Source organism: Sycon ciliatum, chromosome 12 (genome assembly GCF_964019385.1).
Source record: "Sycon ciliatum chromosome 12, ocSycCili1.1, whole genome shotgun sequence".
Classification (NCBI taxonomy): Eukaryota; Metazoa; Porifera; class Calcarea; order Leucosolenida; family Sycettidae; genus Sycon; species Sycon ciliatum.
The window spans coordinates 14,379,789-14,399,984 of record NC_088654.1 but is presented as its reverse complement, the minus strand read 5'-3'; the positions used below and the strand labels follow the sequence as shown (position 1 = coordinate 14,399,984).

At 49.5% G+C, this 20,196-nt stretch overlaps 1 long non-coding RNA gene across 1 annotated transcript; it reads right to left on the bottom strand.

Moving 5' to 3' along the window:
- Positions 1-360: 360 nt before the first annotated feature.
- On the bottom strand, positions 361-2,441 carry LOC135828810 (uncharacterized). Its single transcript, XR_010555754.1, has 4 exons — positions 2,291-2,441; positions 1,406-1,492; positions 922-1,022; positions 361-573 (listed from the first exon to the last, which is right to left on the bottom strand). It is a non-coding gene; the product is annotated as an uncharacterized LOC135828810 (long non-coding RNA).
- Between the last annotated feature and the right edge of the window lie 17,755 nt (positions 2,442-20,196).

The following is a 20,196-nucleotide window of genomic DNA, read 5'->3' as shown; positions in this document are numbered from 1 at the left end:
CAGCCAGCGGGTCTCTGCAACCGGCATAACATGCAGCTACATGACAGCAACAGGCCCACATGCACCATGTGTGGCGCACAAATAAGGGGTGTTAAGCGTAAATGTCCGAACGTCGGAGCAGTTCAGCGTCAGCTGCACGCTGAGCGTGGTCTTACGGTCACCGCGGATAGTGCTTTTTGCCTAGCCTGTTCTAAAGGCCAACTGGATATGGTGGACAGTCAGACTACTGACTTCAAGCTGGAGAGCCTGGTGCAGAGTATAACAGACGAAATGCACCAATGCACCTCATTCGAGGAGTCCGCATTGCTGGCAACAGCAAGATTCGTCTGTTTTGCATTCCTCGAGAACCGTTCTCTTCTTCTGGCAACGGCTGCTGATTTCTTCACCTCTTCTTCACCATCCATCGACTACAACAACTGGTGGCTACTGTCCAGCCTTATTTCGAAGCTTGGCGCTCATCTCAGCCATGGGTCATATGGTACCAGTAAGAAACGAGGTACGCTCCTGTATCGTACAGGGTGTGACACAGTTCTGTGCTTATACAATTCCCTCGCCGTTGCACGATCCCAGACCCTGAAACACAGAGCACAAAATGAAACCCAGCACACACAGCACACAAGCCAACCCAGTGGCCCATCATCCTTCGTATCAGAGCTGTCGGCTGCAATGCACTCATAAATCAAAAGTCAAGCACAAGAGTTCAAGCACAAAGAGCATAACGACCTAACTTCACTGTCGGAAATGAAGCTGGACGCAGTGGTGGATAGTGTGGACAGTGAGTTGTGGGGAAACATTTGGCTGATGATGTACGGCCAATCGGAGTCAGAAGGAAGTCAAGCATCCAACCACCGTGCAAAGAGGATCCGGTGCTTGTTTGTTCTATCATACATGATGCATGCAAGCACACCAGCATGCACTTACCCTTTCCAGCTTGTTCTTTCGGACTTTGTGGATGCACATAGCAATTCCAGCGAGCTCATGCGAGTACTAGCTCGAGTCGGCGCAACAGCAGGTGGCGACTCCTACAAGCGATATCAAAAGACCATCATTGATAAGAAATCAGAGCTCGGAATGAACAGTGAGATACCTCACACAAAGTTCTCCATTGCAACAATGGATAATATCGACAAAAACGAGCCAGGCAGGCGAAAGTACTACGGAGACCAACCAAGAGGCTTTCATGGTACATCTATTCAGAGCATCACACCAAAGCCCATCAGTGGCAATATCGTCGCGTGCAACAACATAGACCGAGTGCCACATCAAGGATTCCACTGTGCATCACAGCCTGCCAACACGAGTGAACCACAGGGTATGCGAGGCAGGCGGCTGAGGTCCCGTGCAAGAACAATGATTGAAGGCCAGAAGCCAGAAGTCGACCATCAGAGCACGCAGAGACACTTACCTACACCCCAGTCACAGCTGGATGATGCCATTCAGCCTGATTGGCCCACTGGACCTAGTGCTGTTGATGACGAGCGCGCAAGACCATCTACATAAAGCACAGAGAATCCAGAAAATACGGCAAAAACCTGTGACACAACTATCACACATGATCAAGATAAGGCTGCAAGTACAGAATGTTCAGTATGCAACACCCAACCCGCAACCCGCGCCAGATGACGCGCGCGTGTCTGTGTGTGTGTGTGTGTGCTTCTGTGGCTTCTGCTGTAGCATCTTTATCATCGCCTCCGGCGATGGGCGTCCAATGGTCCAATGGTGTGTGTGTGTGTGTGTGTGTGTGTGATACGTGTTTGTGTGTGTGTGTATGTATGTATGTGCGCGCATGCGCGTGTGTGTGTGTGTGTGTGTGTGTGTGTACGTGTGTGTGTGTGTGTATATGTGTGTGATGCTGAATTCGAAGACACATGCTCTCACAATGCTTTCACACATGCTGCGGACCCTGCGTCTCCAGCGCTTGCTTTTCTTTCAGGCCCTGCACTTCTGTGCAGTTGTGCTAAACTACATAAAAAGTTTCTTTGACTATGTACTCCATCTATAATTATGTAATGAACGTCCTACCATGGTACATACAAAAGAAACTGTTCCACAGACTACCTTCAGCCAGAACTTTAGCAAACTAGATCAGCAGCCAGGAATACTGCTGGATTTTGATTAAAAATCTGGGCCCCAATCACACGACTTACAGAGAAATTCCGTATAGATGTCGAAGACAAAACAGCAAGGGGACTAGTTTGCAATGTAGAGGTGCCCAAGGAAAATAAGCAGCCAAAACGTCCTTGTTCAAGCACAATTACTTTAGTGCAAAATTCCACACAATTCGACATACCTCCACGAAATTGTGGGCCGCTCCATTTTGCATAGCCTGATTGGGATGTGCTTTGGGAATCCAAACCCAAATATATCTACCTTTGGCTTAGAGCATAAGCCGAGAGTGTCCGTTATATGCTATCCACTCCAGCACGACAAGCAAGTTGATGGTACGATTACGACGAAAAAATGTATAGAGCAAACACAGGTCTTCATGGTCTACAGTTGGGCGCAACGAACCTCAGCTAAAGTGCCATAGGTGACAAAGGGACATACCTCAGCAGCAAACCAGTTATGAACAAGGATTCCTCCAGCACACGCCAGTTCAGATCCAAATAAGGTTGCAAATTCCCAACAAAACAATTGTGTCGTCGTCATCTTTTTGCACCTCGATTTTTCCCGCGGTTGCAAATAAAAAACAGGCTACTCAAGGGCTTGGCGCACGGACTGAAGCGATCCTGTCAGCTTTTCTATTGTTGTGTTCACATGGCGCTACCTAACGACACCGCTATTCAGACACGTTGTCTACGTAGCTACGTAAGTTTCTACGTAAGATGCTCGGTACCTGGTCCTGGACCCGGGAGCTCCTACCATCGCGGGGCCGGCTGGCCGCATGCGTGTGCATTGCAGACTTTTTGTTGTTGCCTTTCCGGATGTGCATACACGAGGAACTTCCTTCTTTGGAACTGCTTCTTGCATGAGCTGTTTCGTTTCGGCGCTGCTGAGACCTCCTTTCGCGGAATATTACTCAATGACAGGTGAGTTGACCAGTTCCCTTTGATTCATTTGCTTGTGTTGACTCTTTCATTTACGAAAAGTGTGCTGACTTTGGGTGGAATGCAATAAATATGGAAAAGCTGACAGGATCTCTTTTCTAAATTTAGCTTTTCCGCTGCCGAGGCCTCCTTTTACGAAATACTCGATGACAGGGGATCTCTGAGTTGACCGGTTTCCTTCGATTCATTTGCTTATTATGCTCACCCTTTCATTAAATTTTACGGAAACGTGTGCTGACCTTATTCGGATTTAGATCCATTTTTATCTCTTTGCCCTTGTCTACAGTGTGCGAAGGACGCAAGTTCACCTTCTTGACGGTAAGGCTTATGTTAGATGTGTTGTCGAAATACTCATATTCATTGTACATAAGTACGTTACTGCTTACAAGTAATGCACTGGTCAGTGGCATACTATCGTTGGCAGTTCCCAATCTGGTGGGAAATCTGGAGGGAAAGGTTCAAGGACCCATTGACCGAGTTTGCAAAATAAATTCGCATATCAGGGAAAATCTCCAGAGTCTGGGCTTTTTGATTTGTGAGTACCGCCGAGATTGCACTGCCCCAAATACAGTTTCGTGCCGCCAAAGCAAGAATTACGATCTGCAATCTGTTTGTAGTACCTGCAAGAATGTGGAGTACATGTATCGTACTTTCTCTGTTGCTGTTTCAGTTGTAGGCACCGGGCAAATATGCTCGAAAATTTACCCATCATGCTTTCTCGCAATTCTTTCAAACATGCCGATAATGCCTGAAACCATGCCGATAATTCCCAGAAATTCTCACAAGTTTTCGCTTGAAATCCAGGTCTTTCTTCGCATCCAACACCAAAAGATGCATTTTCTAACATAAAGGAAACAAAAAAATATTCTTTTCTGTTTTCTGGCTCTGGCAAGTTCAGATAGCTTTGCTGGTTTCAGCTTGCCCAGCAAAGAAACCACCTTCTTGCTTTCCTCATCCCTTTCACTGTCACTGTGTCAGCCTCCTTCACCTCATCCGCACTATCCACTCGACAAACGTCAGTAACCAGCCGATGATGCCCGCGAAATCACCGATTATGCTCGTGTGATTTTTGCACCCTAAAATGCTCGATTTAGTGCCGGCATATTTGCCGGGTCCCTATTCAGTTGCCGTCATGTTTCTAAAGAATGGTTCAGTAGAGAGGTTCTGCGAAACGAAAATTCGAACGAAGCTTCCCGACAGTCCTTGCGAAAGTGTGTATGAATTTTTGCACGAACTTTGCGTTCTGCACATTTTCGTGGTTTCTGGGGCCAAGTGCACGTACGATCTCACGAAATTTCCTACGACAGTTCATTCCGCGTTCCCTGCAAGTTTCGCGTCCAAAGTTGCGAAAGTTCGTGCGAAGTTTCGCACTTCATGACGTAGAGCGAAAGTTTGTACGCATTTTCGTTTTGCAGAACCTCTCTAGTGACTCATTTGTTTCATACCAGACGAGTCAATGAGTCGGTGTGGCTTAGAATCTTTCGCTGTAGAAGAAATCTATTCGTATGTCTATTCAAGAAATAATTGTATTCACTGGATATAAAAATTAATAGGTTAACTCACAGAATAAATACCATCGGTCCCTTGGTGTTCGTCCTAAAGAGGTTCGACTGGATATCATTCATACTCACCAAAAGATGTGTAAGATTTTATTATTGTGGAGTGCCTTGTTTATCTCTCAGTACCTCCAACCATAGCCTTGCCCCTTTTATCCTTAGGATCAGTGTAGTTGTTGGAACGAGGTGTCGGACTCAGCAATGTATTAAAAAAAATAAAAATTTCACGGTTCGCGTGAGACTCGGCTCGGCTGGAAGCCGAGTTTTCCGCATCCGCCGTGGGAACGCCACCACCCTCTAGGATCAAAGGCGCAGATGCAGCGCCTAAACGGTGGGAGGTGAGTAGATCAGACCCACCACCAAGTGGTCAAAGACCGAAATCCCATTAGCTGCATCCATGTTACCCTCGTGCCAGGCCACGAGTTCCCAATTAACTGTGGGTCGCAGCACGGCTGGAAAAATTCCTTCCGCTTCCAAGCAGGACTTGAACCTGGTACCCTCTGTTTCTCCATCATGGTCTTAGACCATCCCACTATGCCTGCCTGCAGCAATGTATTGTTTACATTTTAAGGGGCCGTCCAAGGTTACCAATCATATTTTCAAAACGAAATGTTTTCGTTTGTGGGTGGGTGGGTTTGATGGAGTTTCGTTTTGAAAATAATTATTGAATGCTGATGGAGAATGCCCAGTTAGTTCTGGGTGTCGAAAATTGACATCAATATTTTATTGGAATTCGTTTTCCCTGCAGAAAAGGTGGGTGGGTGGGTGGGGGCTGAAAAATACTAAAACTTTTCGTTTTGTAAAAACAATCGGTAACCCCGGACGGCCCCTAATACATGTTTATTGTTCCTCCTTTCCTGTGTTGTTTTAGAAAATCGTGGACTAACAGTTTGAAGTCATTGAACTACTTCCAAAAGTTGTATCGACATCAACAGGATTACCATTTCAGTGCAATATGATGCAGGATGACCTTATCACAATAACCCATGATTATAAACCATTATAAACACAGAACCAACAAAAACATCTGCGACACGCACCTGGCTACATTTCTCAAATAAATCTGATCAAGGGTGGGGAAATCTGAAATATCTGAAAGGCAAGACAATTTTATGAGTCATGAAATTCTGCAACAGCAAGCTGCAACATGCACAGAATGACCTCTGTATAAAAAGTATCACCACCACCAGACCACTACTCACATGTCATGTTTCCCCGCAGAAGAACATGCAATTGCATTATGATAGCGCCATTTTCTGCAAGAAAATGCTTGCACATCAATGCGTATAATACGGTATTGATATGATGTGAAGGCCATCATTTACATATTGATATAGGGCATTCCATTGATTGGTGACAGAAAAACAAAAGAAATTATAGCAATAAAAACTGCTTTATGGCAGTTTTCTAAAAAAAGTTATTGTGTTCTAGTCCATGGACGGACCCCGTCTAAAAAGTAAGAAATTAACGAAATGTGATAGCCGAAAATTAAAATTTCACACAAAACCTCACAATAATCACACACAGAATGAAAAGCTACATGTAGAAGACCTTTTCCCCTCGTGATCCTCTTTCCTATGCATGCATGTTGCCAATTGTTGGTGCAGTACAAGTTTAGTGTTGAAAGCAGCATTTCAAGTGTTGTGATTATTGTGAGGTTTTGTGTGAAATTTTAATTTTCGGCTATCACATTTCGTTAATTTCTTACTTTTTAGACGGGGTCCGTCCATGGACTAGAACACAATAACTTTTTTTAGAAAACTGCCATAAAGCAGTTTTTATTGCTATAATAGTCACTGTACTGTAAACTGCCCGTCGATCGACGTGTATGCAGAATAACCAATCCAGTACGAGCGTAGGCACGCTTTTCCTTTGGCAAGATTGCCCGAAAAAAGGTGGTTTCCAGACACCAAAAAACTCATACGGTGCACGCGCCTGAGTCTAGATAGTTAGGTAGGGCCAGGCAGGAACCCTTCGCCATGGGCGAGCTCTCTGCTGAGGCCGTGACGAAGCTGCTTTGCACCCTCGCGGGGATTGAGCAGGGTCTCCTTGCAGTGATGCAAACGCTGGCAAAGTTCGCGACCGAGTCTGCTGATCGCAAAGCGCGTATGAAACGCAAAATTGGTGAGCTGGCAGCGGAAGTAAAAGATTTGAAGGAAGAGTTAGTTGTTTCAAAAAACTCCGCCATTGCCTGGATGCAGTCGAAGACGACGAGAAACAGCTCACCAGTTCAAGCAGACGTACATCGTACGCAAAGTAGTACCGGTAGTACCCGTGCCAGCAAACGCAGCGCCAAGCAAGCTGCAGCTCACATGGAACCCAGCTGCACCGTATCACGTACTGGCGTCACAAGCGCGGATCGAAAGCCCCACGGCCCCCAGGCCCAGGGAAGCGGTGGCTTGGCAAAGGCAGAGTGTTCTGAGTCACAGCCCAAGACAGATGTGACAGAGTCCAAGTCTCAGACAGATGTGACAGAGTCCAACGGCAAGCCAATCTTCCATGTTATCGAGGATGACTCATGGAAGCTTGTCTCCTCAGAACCACCCAAGAACAAGCGTGCCGTAGTGTACGTGGGCAATATCGCCACAGATAGCACTGAGAGCCACTTCAGGCAATTTATCAAAACCAGGAGTGAGTTTCTGGGCGCCTCTATTCCTGTCCACACCTGCAGTGTATGGCTGTCAGAAAGTGGGCGTGCTTCCGCCAGAGTGACCATTGATGCCACTTCATTCTCCACAGTTACAGCGCCCAACTTCTGGCCAAGACCCCTATACTGCAGGCCATGGAGGTTCTCTGAAACCAGCCCTGAGGGCAGCACCAGCAGTCGCTGCCACAGTAGCAGAAACAGCACCTCTGCCAGTGTTCTGACTAAACAGCAACAGCAGGTGCAGGTTTGAGTTTTTTGAGCTCCGTAGGTTTTCGTCGTTTTTTCGCAGCCCACCCGGCATCAGGCCGGAGTGGAGCCCTTAGAAGTCGTAGTGTAGAATCGTAGCTTAGTGTAGAGTAGGCGATATTTTGAGTAGCTGTCACACGTACTTGTGACTGTCAAGCAGGTGCAGGTTTGAGTTTTTTGAGCTCCGTAGGTTTTCGTCGTTTTTTCGCAGCCCACCCGGCATCAGGCCGGAGTGGAGCCCTTAGGAGTCGTAGTGTAGAATCGTAGCTTAGTGTAGAGTAGGCGATATTTTGAGTAGCTGTCACACCCTGACCTACTCTCCGCCATGGACGAGCTGGCAGGTGAACCCCTGAGACTTCTGTGCAGTCTCCCAGGCATCGAAGCCAATGTCATCAGCTTGATCCAGCAATTGTCGTCGTATGTCAGTGAGTCTAGAGATAGAGAGGAGCGCGTGAAACGGCGTGTGGATGAGCTATGTGCACACGTTTCAGAGTTAGTAGTAGTAGTAGTATTTATTATTTGACTAGGGGAGTCCCAACAGGCATGGCCTTGTTACAGGGAACCCTAGGTGAATCTTTGTGAGGTGAGCAAAAGTACCAGCAGATTGTGCCTGACGACAGTTTGGAGGAAGAGTGTTCCACCGACCTGCCGCCAGAAAAGAAACTGAGCGCAGTCCATACCCAATATGTACAGTAGGTAATACTAAGGCAGCTGTATCCTGGCCACGAGTACGAGCATTTGTGTGCGGGCCAACTGAACGCAGGAGAAACAGTGACTGAAGGAGGGGGCTAGTAATTGATGACAAGCAGCGATAGACCAAAACGTATAGTTTCAAATTAACTCGTTGCTCAAACGAATACAGATGACACCGTTGTAAAACTAATGCAGTTGGGGTCATTCTATCTAAACCAAATGCCTTCTTCATCGCAATATGGCTGACCGTTACAAGCCTGTTATATAGGGTAGTTTTCAAACAGTGCACATACGCATTACTTGCATATTCTAGAGTAGACTGTATAATTGACAAGAAGAAAGTTCTCCGAGCTGTAGCTGATAAATTGCGACGGCCATGAGCAAAACAGGCTAGTTTAGCGAAGACCACTGAACACACCTTTTCTACTTGTGGGCGGAACGTTAGATGCTCATCGATTAGTATACCGAGGTATTTCACAGTAGAGACAGGGGATATGACAATACCTTTACAGGTCAGGTACAGGGCTGGGCTCAGTGCAGGCAGGGCAGGACGCCGTATCAACATGAACTGTGTTTTAGTGGGGTTGAGCAGAAGGCCTTTCTCATCAAGGTATTGCTCTAGCAACCGCATACTATCCTGCAAGCGTAGCATAATTGTAGCCACATCAGAGCCGAATACGTAGAACGCAATATCATCAGCGTACAGCTGCACGACACTCTGGTGAAATATATCGGGGGGGGGGGGGGGGAGTTACGAGGCGAACTGAGCTCCTTGAGGCAGTCCGCCATTGCCCATGTCGACCAACAGCAACAAAAAGGCGAGGAGGTCAAGGAGAGTGCAGCTAGTAGTACGAATAGTACCCGTACGCTAACTGGAAAGTCTAAGCCGCGCGCAAATAGTGAAAAAAAGTCAAAGCAGCAGGCAGAACACGTGGGAACGCACACTGAACCCCGTACCCGTAGCGCTGCCACACCCTGGCACGCAGGCAAGACGGTGCCCTCAGTGGACACGGAAACGGAGTACAATGTCATGTACTCTGACGCAGAGGGTACTGAACTCCTGCCAGTCAAGAACTCCAAGCCTGTGTTCAGCACCATCACGGACGACTCTTGGAAGTTGGTCTCTGCAGGACCACCCAAGACCAAGCGCTCTGTTGCCTATGTGGGCAACATCTCCCCAGATTGCACAGAGGACCGCCTGAAACAGTTCATCATGGACAGAAGCGAACAGGCAATGTCAGGCTCTTCCATTCCCGTGCATACCTGCAGTGTACATGTAGGAGAGAGTGGACGAGTATCAGCCAGAGTCACTGTAGATGCCACCTCCATGCCTATTGTGACCGCCCCCAACTTCTGGCCTAGGCCTTTGTACTGCCGACCGTGGCGCTTCTCCAAAAACTCTGGCGGAAACCGCAGCAGCAACAGCGAAAACAGCAGCAGCAGCAGCAATGACAACAGCAGCAGCGACAACAGCAGAAGCAGCAACAGCAGCAGCAGTAGCAGCGACAACAGCAGCAACAGCAGCAGCAGCGACAACAGCAGCAGCAACAGCAGCAGCACCGCAGAATCTTCCGCACCACAGGCAAACACCACTGGCAACGCAAGCAGTGCAGATGAAAGGGACAGTGAGGATGGAAGCTCTGCCGATGCAGGTACCTCGAGTCGAACTCCAGGGATGAAAGCTCGCTCCCACCAGCGAGATTCACCACCTGCAGACCAAGCAGCCAAGTACCCTGTAACAGGTTTAATCAAACTTGAAAAGTAAGAGGCCTGGTTGAGCGTGCCTCGACCAGTTATATGCAAAATGTGATAGTATACATGTGGCAATGGCGCCAATGAAGGTGCTAATAGACAGGCGTAAGACGCATGAGGTGCGAGGGAGTGTAAAGTTATAGAGAACAGGGGAAAACTGTTACATCATCCCCCTCCTATGGAGAGGAAGGAGCTTATAACCCAAATGCTCAAGTGGAATAGAGTACAATAAGCGCAAACACGTGCGAGACGAAAAAAGGCTTCGCACTGAAGTAACACAATAAGACGACTGAAACTCCATGCAAATAAAGTGTAATAAGCTCAACAAATGTGTAAGGTGAAACTAGAAGTTCAACTGCAAAACTCAGCGGGCAGAAGCCAAGGTTTTGTACTTCTGAAGTGGAACAATGTCATTACCAGATTCATCCAACAAATAATGTTCAGGCTCCCAAGTGGCATCAGAGTAGCCTTGCCACTTGACTAGGTACTGAAGCTGATTCTGCCGGCGGCGGTGACTGAGAATGTTCTCCACCACATAGCGGGCATGACCATCAAGGTCCGTGATAGGCGGAGGCGTAGGCTGTCTCCTATTAGGAATAGCGTTCTTCTCGTAGGCACGGAGTGCCGACACATTAAATACCGGGTGACAGCGGCTGGTATGAGGCAACTTGAGCTTGTAGGCATTCGGGCCGACCACATGGGTTATAGGAAAGGGGCCAAACCACTTGGGGCGTAATTTATGGGATGGTCGGTCCCGAGCTTCAGGAGTCAGGAGGAAATCCCGGTAGACCATTACCAAATCTCCCACCTTCAGCTTTCCCTCGACCCTTGTCCGATCTGCATAGAAGGCCTGGCGAGCTTGAGCTGCCACTAGCGCATCTTGTGAGATCTTGACCGCGTCTTGTCTTGCTTGCAACCAATCAGCTGAATCTCTGCCTCCCTGAATAGGGTTGAGGAAGTCGGGTGGCGCTCTGGGATTTAGACCGTAATTTAAGAAGAACGGTGTGTTTCCTGTAGATGATTGAGTAGCGCTGTTGATAGAAAACTCACAGAGAGGTAGGAGCATATCCCAGTTATCTTGTTTATGATTTACAAAAGCCCTCAGCACATCCTCTACTATTCTGTTTACTCGTTCAGTTAGGCCATCTGTCTGAGGGTGATTGGCAGTACTAAATGCTAGTTTCGTTCCTAAGCGATCAAACAATTCCTGAAAAAATGCTGCCGTAAATCTTGGATCACGATCACATACAATACTAGAACTCAAACCATGAAGTCGAAATACATGTTGAATATACAGATCAGCACTTCCTTTAGCGTCAATAGTAGAGGAAGTAGGTGCTAAATGTACACACTTTGTCAAGCGGTCTACAAATACATATATAGCATCATGACCTGTATCGGTCCTAGGCAAACCCATGATAAAATCCATCGAGATATCCGCCCACGGCTGACTGGGCACTGGTAAATTCTGCAAGAGACCAGTTTTTAGCTGGCCGCCTTTAACTCGTTGGCAGACGTCACATGACTTGACAAACGCCTTTACATCCAGTCCCATTCTGGGCCAATAGAAATATCTAGCGAGTCTGAAATAGGTGCGATCTCGACCGGGATGCCCCGCAGTCACACAGTCATGGTATTCTTGAAGCAGGGCGAGTCGGAGTTTGCTACTCTTTGGAATGCATAACCTGTTCTGTGGTGAAGATCTGAGATAAAGATAACCGGGTGTTTCATTTAGAAGGTAACGGTCGTGCAGATTGTCATAGCTTGAATTTTTCAGTCTCCTGATAATGGGAGCAAGATCCTTGTCGCACTTGTAACCGCTGACAATTAACTGCGCTAAGTCTGGATTAATCTCTAGGGTATGCTCTATGGCATTCAACTGAATGTTAGGAGGATAGGATGACCCGCCTATTTCAGAATCACTGAACAGATCTGGACGGCGTGAAAGCGGGTCGGCAATGTTTTTCTTTCCTGGTTTGTGAAAGACCGTAAAGTCATAGTCAGCTAAAAACTCTACCCATCTTGCCTCACGCTTGGTGAGAGTCGGTTTGGTTCGTAAATAGACAACACCCATATTATCAGTCATCAGGTCAAAGTGGCGGAATAGATAGATTCTCCAGCACTTTAATGCAAATACCACAGCCAACGTTTCCCTCTCGGCCGCAGTATAGTTGCGTTCTGCAGCTGACAGTTTCCGACTACAATAGGCTACGGGATGCAAATCCATATCTTCTCCCTGCTGCAGGAGCACACCCGCCACGGCAAAGTCACTTGCGTCAGTTTCTACCGTGAAGTTTTTCTCAACATCGGCCAGTTGCAACACTGGCGCCTCGAGTAATGCTGATTTTAGAGACTCGAATGCCTTCTGTCTAGCAGCGCTCCATTCAAAGCGTGAATTTTTTCCGGTGATTTCTTCTAATGGACGAGAGATGGTCGAGTGTCGATCTATGAACCTTCGGAAATAGTTAGCAAAGCCAAGAAACTTCCTCACATCAGTTACTGACGACGGAGTTGGCCATGTTTCCACAGCACTTATCTTCTTGGGATCAGGGGAAATTGATGTGCCGTTGATTTTATGCCCCAAGAAGAGAACTTCTCTCACGCCGAATTCGCATTTAGACTGTTTACAATACAGCTCACTATTTCTAAGTGTTTCTAGAACTGTTTGAAGATGATGCTGATGATCTTCCCAGGTCTTGCTGAAAACTAGAATGTCATCCAAGAATACTACAACGAATTTTCGGAGATGCGGTTGCAGAATAGAGTTCATGAGTGACTGAAAGGTGGCCGGGGCATTAGTCAGCCCGAATCCCATGACTCTAAATTGGAAGTGGCCGAACGGCGTATTAATAGCCGTCTTAGAAACATCCGAGTCTTGAATTCTGATTTGATTGTACCCCGACCGCAAGTCCAACTTGGAGAAATATGCACTGCCCTGGATCGTGTCGAATAAGTCATCAATATTAGGAAGACAAGCTTTGTTTTTGATCGTAATTCTATTCAATTCTCGCCAATCGCACACCATTCTCAGAGTACCATCCGACTTTTTCACAAAAAACACAGGTGCACCGTATGGCGACTTACTTGGCTCAATGAATCCCTTCTCAAGTAATTCTGACAGCTGTGACTGGAGCTCGTCCATCTCTGGTTTCGGCAGGCGGTAGGCGGGTCGAGACGGTGGTCTGGCTCCATCTTCTATCTGGATTTCATGGTCGACTGGTCTCTTCGGTGGAAGCTCATTCGGCAGCTCGTCTGGAAATAAATCCTGGTACCTCTTGAGCAGGTTCTGGATGTCTTGTTGCTCTGATTCCTGGAGTTGTGGCCCGGAACGATTCTCCTCGTTTGCAGCAGTGACCCATGCAAGAAACCCCTCGGCTCCACTCCTCAGGGCATGACGAGCTTGTCGGCCACTGATAAACATGCTTTCCACAGATGGCCGGTCGGCTGTCGGCGGGTTAGCTGAAGGCAATTTGGCAACAAAGGGCTCACCGTCCAACTGAACTTCGTTCGTACGGAAGTTGATGCTGGGGTTGTTCCTTGTAAGCCACGGCTTGCCAAGAATAGCGTCGTAGCGAGTCAGGGGATACACAGTAAAGTGCTGTTCCTCACTGAAGCCCCCGACTGTCACCCTTAGCGTGCGTGTGGAAATCTGCGGGACCTCGCTGGTCGAGCCGTCCGCCAATGTTACGCTCAGCACTGCTGAGCTTGCATCCGTGTCAAGATGATGCTTTCGAACAAAACTGTCTGCAATGAAGTCATGCGTCGAACCGGAATCTATCAGCATCACTGCACGGCGACCGCCGATCTTTCCCTGTATGCGCAGTAGGTCGTGTTCAGGTTCATTGCCGACGCTGACGTTGCTGACATGACACCTTTCTGCAACGGGACAATTTCCTACAGCTATGGGTGTCTCCGGCTCCGTAGGTTCCTGGAGAGCAACGTCTTCAACCTCCAGAGCTCCGAACCGGTTAGCGACTGGTACCGGCGTGGGTGCTTGGGTCGTCGCCAGTAAGCGCACCCCCTTTCTTACTGGCGACCAGCGTTTGGGTAGCGCTGTCCACCCTCAGTACAGTCTTTAGCGAGGTGGCCTGGCTTCCTGCAAGCAAAGCAGTGTCCCATTGCTCGCAGTTGGACACGCTCTTGGTCCGTCAGCTTGCGGAGGCCCTGACCACGGAAGCTGGGCACGGAACGCGACTCTCTACTGGCTGGTGGCCCCGACGCCGGTGGCCCTGACGACTGCTCCACGGTGTTTGCTGCCATGACAGCTTGCTCCAGGGTACGTGGATGCTCACGCATGACCTGTCGCTGGATGTGCGGCACTAGACCCCTGACGAACAGCAGCGCTCTGGTGTGGTGGTCGATTTCCGGCACTTGCAGGCTGAGGCGAGTGAAAGCAGCAATGTATGCGTCCAGCGACCCGCGCTGCGCTGCGGAAATTAGTCCCATACGCGATGTTTCCTCGTTGTGCCGTGGTCCGTACACATCGCCAAGTGCCGCTTTCAGAGCAGGCCAGTCGGAAAACACTTGGTTAGCTTCCAATGCCGCTATCAACCAAAGACGAGCGTTTCCAGTCAAAAATACTGCCGCGTAGTCGACCCTCTGTGCCGCATTTGGGAGTGCCAACGACCGTAGGGCCATGTCCATTGCAAACGTCCATTCTTTGAATGTAGCGGAATCTCCTCCAAACACAGGCGGCTCTTTCGTAAGGCGGGGTGTTGGCTCCCACGGTTCCGAGTTCGGATGTATCGTTCGGTTTCCTTGGCTAACGCGCTGAGCGGTCTTGATATCGTTTATCAGCCGAACGACGAGTACGAGGAGCGTAAGCAGAGCGACCAGAACACCTGCCAAAAGCAGAGTAGTAACCATCCTCTGCTACCAGTGTAACAGGTTTAATCAAACTTGAAAAGTAAGAGGCCTGGTTGAGCGTGCCTCGACCAGTTATATGCAAAATGTGATAGTATACATGTGGCAATGGCGCCAATGAAGGTGCTAATAGACAGGCGTAAGACGCATGAGGTGCGAGGGAGTGTAAAGTTATAGAGAACAGGGGAAAACTGTTACATACCCTGTCTCAGTTGGCAATGCGTTTGCACCCCCAAGCCGGTAATGACCAACAAAACCCTGAAACTGTTCGTAACAAATGCCTTTGGGCTAATGAGTAAGTTAGATGAATTCCGCCATGTGCTCCATGCGGAATCCCCAGATGTTGCCATAGTAACAGAGTCTAAGCTGTCAGAGGCTGTGACTCAAGCAGAGTTGACACTCCCTGGCTACTACCAGCCTCTGAGACGCGACCGAAACCGCCATGGTGGCGGGGTGGCAGTTTGGGTGAAGGCCACGCTAGCCATGAACGAACTGGATACCATTGATGTCTTCGGCCAGGAGCTAGTATGGCTAAACGTCAAACTGTCAAATGGCCGGCCTGTGGCTATATGTGCTGCATACCATCCTGGAACGTGCTCAGACACAGACACCAGCATCTTCGACGTGATCTGCAGGGGCCTCACCTCCACAGCCTGCTGCAACTCTGCTGTGATAGTTGCTGGAGACTTCAATGTACATAACCAAGAGTGGCTCCACAGTAGCAGAACAACTAGAGCCGGCGAGCATGCAGAGGACATGTGCTACATGCACGGTTTTGAGCAGCTAGTCGACCAACCAACGCGTGGCCGAAACACACTGGACCTGATTATGTCCGACCTACCCGTAGAATCATTGGCTACTGTCTTGCCACCTCTTGGCAAATCTGACCATGCCTGTATACTTGCTGACTTCCAGATCCGTGCATCACGCGAGCCTCCCATATCAAGAACAGTATGGAGGTATCAGCATGCTGATTGGGCCAGGCTCCGTCACTTCTTCAGAACCACCAATTGGGCAGCTATTGCTCGGACTGATCCAGACCTGTCATGCACTGGCATCTCAGAGAGGATCCTGGAGGGTATGAAGAGATTCATCCCCTCTAAAATTCTGAAAACCCGAGCATCAGATCCTCCATGGTGGACCCCTGAGTGCACTGCTGCCACAGTGAGGAAACGACGTGCATGGAGGTGCCTGAGAGACGACCAGTCTGACCACGATCGGCAGTCAACCTACCAAGATGCACGGCTCTCAACGATTGCCTGTCTCAAAACTGCCAAGAGTGCTTTCATGGCGAAACTGAGACAGAAGCAGCTGCCACCCAGTGACTGGTGGCGCACCGTCAAGCGTGCCTCTGGCAATGGGCGTAGTCAATCTGTTCCGACATTACGTGATCCCGGTGGACGAGAGTACACAGCCAGTGCAGACAAAGCAGAATGCATGGCTCGCTATTTTGCAAGCAAATGCAGTCTCGCACAAGATGACCTGTCCGCCCCATTCCCATATGTCAGACCTCGAACTGACCAGGCCCTTTCGGACGTCCGTTTCCGCGTCGCTGCTGTTGAACGCACCCTTCGCCAGCTCAACCCATCAAAGGCAACCGGGCCAGATAGGATACCGGCACGAGTGTTGAAAGCCTGCTCTGCTGAACTGGCGCAACCGCTTTCCATACTGTTTACCCAATGCTTCCAAACTGGGATACAACCCAAGACATGGAAGATTGCCAACATAGTCCCTATATTCAAACGGAAATCAAAGTCTCTACCCTCCAATTACCGTACAGTTTCGCTCTTGTGTATTCTGTCCAAGGTGATGGAGACAATCATCAACAGAACAATCACAAATTTCCTCGAGTCGAACAACGTCTTCTCCACCAGACAGTTTGGATTTCGCCATGGTCATAGTGCAGCCGACCTCCTTACCAGCCTCCACCACCAGTGGCCGCATACAGCCGGGGAGAAAGGCGCAGCACGCATACTCGCCATTGACATCGCCGGTGCGTTTGATCGCGTATCACACCCCGGTGTGCTACACAAGTCCGACGTATACGGCCTGCGTGGGCAACTGCACCAGTGGCTCAGCAGCTACCTCAGTGAACGCTACCTTCAAGTGGTCATTTGTGGCCAGACATCCTCAAGGCTCCCAATTCAGGCTGGAGTCCCCCAGGGCAGTATTCTGGGTCCGACTCTCTTCCTCATGTACGTGAACGACTGCGAGGACCACGTATCAGCCGGTGCTGACCTAGCCTCGTTCGCAGACGACACTACGCTGTATGCCAACATCACCCCCACCACCCAAGAAGATACCACCCAAGCCCTCCAGCTAGCAGTCAACAACATCTCCCGCTGGGGTCAAGAATGGAAAATAAAATTTGAACCAGCCAAATCCCAGGCACTGACCGTCAGTTTCCACCGCACTCAATGGGACATGCCACCGATTGACTTCAACGGATCAAATGTGATGGAACAGGAGGAGCTCAATATCTTGGGCATCAGTTTCGATGGTCAGCTTACCTTCCGGCGCCACCTTCGTACCGTAGCCCTCCGGGCAACACAGCGACTTGGTGCTTTGCGTAAGGCTTTCCACCTCCTAGACGTGCCCGGTCGCATCCAAGCCTACAATGCTTTTGTGCGCCCAGTGATGGAGTACTGCCCTATTGTCTGGATGGGAGCGGCCCCATCCCATCTTGCAAGACTCGACCGTGTGCAAGCCCGGGCCATCCGTGCCATCGCCCCAATGTGTTGGCTGCCGAGTCTTGCTCTTCGTCGGATGGTTGCAGCACTTTGCCTCCTGTACAAGATGCATTGTCCGGATGCGCATCCCCTTCTACAGAGGATGCTGCCACCCCAGCAGCCCCAACACCGAACAGTCCACTCCACCCGTAGTACATTCCAGAGATGTAATGCTCACGCACACCAACTGGCCAATGAACTTCCAATCCGTTCCCGAAACAACCTGTGTCGAGCCTACCCTCACGCAGTTGTCCCCATCTGGAACCAGCTGCCCGCCGGAGTCTTCTCTGGTCCTTTCTGCACCAAGAACTTGCAACACTTCAAAGTTGCAGCCAACCGCTATTTGAAGACCAACGACTGGTCGTGGGCACATGACCATCTCTGATCATCAGCATCATATCTGCCTCACCCCATGACTTCCAAATTCCGCTCCACATACTATTCCCAATAACGTCTGTTCTTCTTTTCTCTCCTTCTCCTCCTAGCACTGTCTGTCTTATCATTCCCCTCCTTCTAATGTACTGTCTCTCCTCCTAACATTTCGTATCATGTACCTGTCACTCCTTTCATTTTTCTTCTTTTTTTGGTGCGTTTTATGTCCCCATGACGTCGAGACCTCAGGTCGGCTGAGGGCAAAAAGCCTCACCATCACTATGCTCCCACTATGCAATTTTTTGTCTTTGCCTTTGAGCTGTGATCATTGTAAAAAAAAAAAAAAAAAAAAAAAAAAAAAGCAACAACAGCAGCAGGGCTCAACCTCCTCCCCGCCGCCGCCGCCGCCACCACCGCCGCCACCACCACCGGCAGACATCATCTCCACTCCACTGCCTGGTGGCCAAAAACGGAGAAACTCCCACCTCTCCCCACCAGAGGCTGGAGACCTGAAGAGATCAAACGGATCTGCGCCACAACATGACCTACATGGTCACCAATGAAGCGCTTCCTCAGGCTCCTACTCACCAATGCTTTTGGCCTAAAGTCAAAGCTTGGTGAACTTGCACATGTTGCAAAGTGCTCCTCACCTGATGTCATCGCTGTTACGGAGACAAAATTCTCAACCGCAAAGGTCACTGACAGTGAGGTCTGTCTGTCCGGATACGCTCCCCCAATCCAACATGACAGAAACGCTCATGGAGGCGGAGTTGCCATCTGGGTGAAATCAGACATGGCCTTCCAGCACCTGGACCGGTTCAGCACGGAACACCACGAAGTGATATAGATATCTGTATCAACAGCTAGCCGGTCCAAGATTGTTATCTGTGCACTCTACCGATCAGGCTCCACAGCCGGGACAGACACCGAGCTGATCGAATACCTTGATACCCACCTAGATGAGGCCCGCAGCCACGGTGACTATGTTATCCTCGCAGGGGACTTCAATGTCCACAATGCAGCATGGCTAGGGAGCACCAAGACTACCTCGGCAGGAGAAGCAGCCGAGGAACTCTGCTATGTTCATGGCCTGGAGCAACATGTCAACATCCCCACACGTGGAGACAACACCCTGGACCTTGTGATGTCTGACTTCAGTGAACCGGTTCAGGTGAAATGCCATGCCCCACTGGGGTCCTCTGACCACGCTGTCCTCACCATGGACTTCCCTATCTCTGCGTTCCGTGAACCAAAAACCACACGCACTGTCTGGCGGTACAACCAAGCAGACTGGAACCGCCTCTGTCACTTTTTCCTAGCCTATGACTGGTCAACTGCCTTCACCACCAGCGCTGATGAGTCGTGCGCCAACATCACCGAAGTTATTCTCCAGGGTATGTCACGTTTCATCCCATCCCGGCAACTCACATCCCGGCCGACGGATCCAGCTTGGTGGACCCCTGAGTCCACGGATGCCATAAAAGCAAAAGAGAGGGCTTGGGCTACTGCCAGACGGCAGAAGTCAACAGCAGCGCGGCAGACAGCCTCAGCAGCCACTCTACGTTGTAATGACATCCTCCAGCATGCCAAGGTGTGGCTACCCTGCGTACTAAGCTCTCCAAAGCTAGCCTCAGTGACCGCTCGTGGTGGTCTACCATCAAGCAAGCAGGTGGCAGCAGCAGAAACACATCCATCCCAACTCTTACGCCGCAGCCTGGTTTGGAATGCGTATCGAATGCCGAAAAAGCTGAGTGTTTTGGGCAGTATTTCGCCTCAAAGTGCAGCCTGGGCGCCGACGACTTCCCCGCCAACCAACCAGCGACTGATTTCCCCCACGTTGCTCAGCGCACGGCTGAAAAGCTCTCAACGGTTCGGTTCCGCCCTGCCACTGTCAAGAGAGAACTCCGGCGCCTAAATGCATCGAAAGCTACTGGACCGGATAGCATTCCCGCGCGAGTTCTGAAGATGTGTGCCGACCCCCTAAGTAAGCCACTCTCCAAACTGTTCTCCCTTAGCTTCTACAGCATGGTTATGCCGACATCCTGGAAGACAGCTAGAGTCACACCCATTCACAAGAAGAAATCCAAGAACCTGCCTCAACACTACAGACCTGTGTCTCTGCTGTCTATCATATCCAAAGTGATGGAAACAATTGTCAATCGTCAGATAACCAGTTTCGTGGAGTCCCACAATGTCATCTCTGCGAAACAGTTCGGGTTCAGAAAGGGCCTGAGCACAGCCGACGTCTTAACCAAGCTCCACTGTGAATGGTCCCGAGCAGCCGGCCTAGG